The sequence below is a fragment of the Triturus cristatus genome, chromosome 4_1 (genome assembly GCF_964204655.1).
Source record: "Triturus cristatus chromosome 4_1, aTriCri1.1, whole genome shotgun sequence".
Taxonomy (NCBI): domain Eukaryota; kingdom Metazoa; phylum Chordata; class Amphibia; order Caudata; family Salamandridae; genus Triturus; species Triturus cristatus.
Genome location: NC_140585.1, coordinates 135428204 through 135430703, shown reverse-complemented (window position 1 = coordinate 135430703; position 2500 = coordinate 135428204). Strand labels below are relative to the sequence as shown.

Here is a 2500-nt window from a genome sequence, read left to right as displayed (position 1 = left end):
ATTTTACTTGTGTACACTTCACAGTCATGTTAGTGTTCTGAAACTGCAAAGTAGATTTTTAAATGCCTATTTTTGTGAGATGCATTTTCGACCGGCCAGAACATATTCTTTTGGAAAAAATGATTTGAATTGGATTGGTGTGAATCTTGCTTCTAGAGGTGGTGACAGGCTTTCAGCTACTTGAATAGGTCAAGCCAGGATTCATAAAACTTATACAAACTATGTGAGTGTGAAAAATTAGCATATGCAGGAAGGAGCAATTTGTACTACTTTCAAAACAGTTTCACTCCACGTCTGGAAACGTCCAGAGCTATGTAGAGCATACAAATGAGCTTTAAACTCATGAGGAAAGAGGTTTGTATGCAAAAAGGAAAACAAAAGCATATCGTACTCATAAAATTCTCAATATATAGATTCCAAAAAAGTGCTTCCAGCGAAAAGAGCTGAAAGAACACTATGGGATGTAAACCTGAATACCTTTCAATAATATGTTCTCCATCCATGCATACCACCTACATGACAAAAATCATCTCAGGTGAACGGGTGGCCTAATGGATAAGGTGTCTGACTTCGGATCAGAAGATTGAGGGTTCGAGTCCCTTCATGGTCGTTTTTGGCCAATGGTCACACAATCTGCTTTACATTCAGAGTGGAAAAAGTCTTTTCCAATACTCTTGTAGTCCTCACTTTCTCATTACTACTCATTAATAAAGTGGAGTACATACTGTAAACTCATTCAGGTTGCATCTTCAGTCTAACTACTTGTGCATTTTAGTGGCATTAAAAAGTGCTTCTATGCCGACGCACTGAATATGTAATAGGTTTGCAGAATTTTGACATGACAGAATGGGTTTTTAGCTTAAGTGTGTGTAGAAGAACTGCAAGGTGTGTGCCTATGTGTGCATAGAGTGCTACATGTGTAAAATCTGTATGATTTGGGCAGTTAAAGTGCTGATTTTGCCTCCGAGTAAGAAAAGTACTACACAAAATGTATAAAGGATCGGCACATTGGCTGCCTTTGCTGATGCCCCCGTTGCCTAATTTGTAGTGCAATGGTTAAGTTGCAGAGTGTGGTTGAACTTGGTTAGGAGACTTAGTGCCTCTTTCCGTGTCCTACTGATGATAAGGATGGCTTGATACCATTTTCTAAGCCCAGTATATTGAGAAAAGAAGTAAGTGAAGAAGAAGTGTGGAGTCGAAAGTGGTTCTCCAATTTCTCTCCACTTGCTAAAATTGCAAAGTCTCCATTATAGCATAGAAGAGAGCGTTAAAGTCGGGGATGGAAGAGGATGAAAATGGGAAGTTTACTTATAGAGAGAAGTGAGAAATGCCCTGTGTGCACACACCGGTGTCTGACCATAGAATACATTTAAATAATGCCTCTAGAAAAGAGCTATGCATGTGTGCCTCAGTGGCCTAATGGATAAGGCACTGGCCTCCTAAGCCTGGGATTGTGGGTTCAAGTCCCATCGGAGGTGATAACAAAAATCCTCCCTCTTTCTTTTCCAGAAAATTAGGTAGATTTATTACATGCTTCCTCTCAGAAGTTTATGAGGGATTAGGTACTTTGAAACGGTCCCATTTTACTTGTGTACACTTCACAGTCATGTTAGTGTTCTGAAACTGCAAAGTAGATTTTTAAATGCCTATTTTTGTGAGATGCATTTTCGACCGGCCAGAACATATTCCTTTGGAAAAAATTATATGAATTGGATTGGTGTGAATCTTGTTTCTAGAGGTGGTGACAGGCTTTCAGCTACTTGAATAGGTCAAGCCAGGATTCATAAAACTTATACAACCTATGTGAGTGTGAAAAATTAGCATATGCAGGAAGGAGCAATTAGTACTACTTTCAAAACAGTTTCACTCCACGTCTGGAAACGTCCAGAGCTATGTAGAGCATACAAATGAGCTTTAAACTCATGAGGAAAGAGGTTTGTATGGAAAAAGGAAAACAAAAGCATATCGTACTCATAAAATTCTCAATATATAGATTCCAAAAAAGTGCTTCCAGCGAAAAGAGCTGAAAGAACACTATGGGATGTAAACCTGAATACCTTTCAATAATATGTTCTCCATCCATGCATACCACCTACATGATAAAAATCATCTCAGGTGGACGTATGACCGCGTGGCCTAATGGATAAGGCGTCTGACTTCGGATCAGAAAATTGAGGGTTCGAGTCCCTTCGTGGTCGTGTTTGGCCAATGGTCACACAATCTGCTTTACATTCAGAGTGGAAAAAGTATTTTCCAATACTCTTGTAGTCCTCACTTTCTCATTACTAATCATTAATAAAGTGGAGTACATACTGTAAACTCATTCAGGTTGCATCTTCAGTCTAACTACTTGTGCATTTTAGTGGCATTAAAAAGTGCTTCTATGCCGACGCACTGAATATGTAATAGGTTTGCAGAATTTTGACGTGACAGAATGGGTTTTTAGCTTACTTGTGTGTAGAAGAACTGCAAGGTGTGTGCCTATGTGTGCATAGAGTGC

At 39.2% G+C, this 2500-nt stretch overlaps 1 non-coding gene across 1 annotated transcript; it reads left to right on the top strand.

The window, feature by feature from the left end:
* The first annotated feature begins 2125 nt into the window (after positions 1-2125).
* Positions 2126-2198, top strand: TRNAR-UCG (transfer RNA arginine (anticodon UCG)). The gene has a single exon. It is a non-coding gene; the product is annotated as a tRNA-Arg (tRNA).
* Positions 2199-2500: the final 302 nt, after the last annotated feature.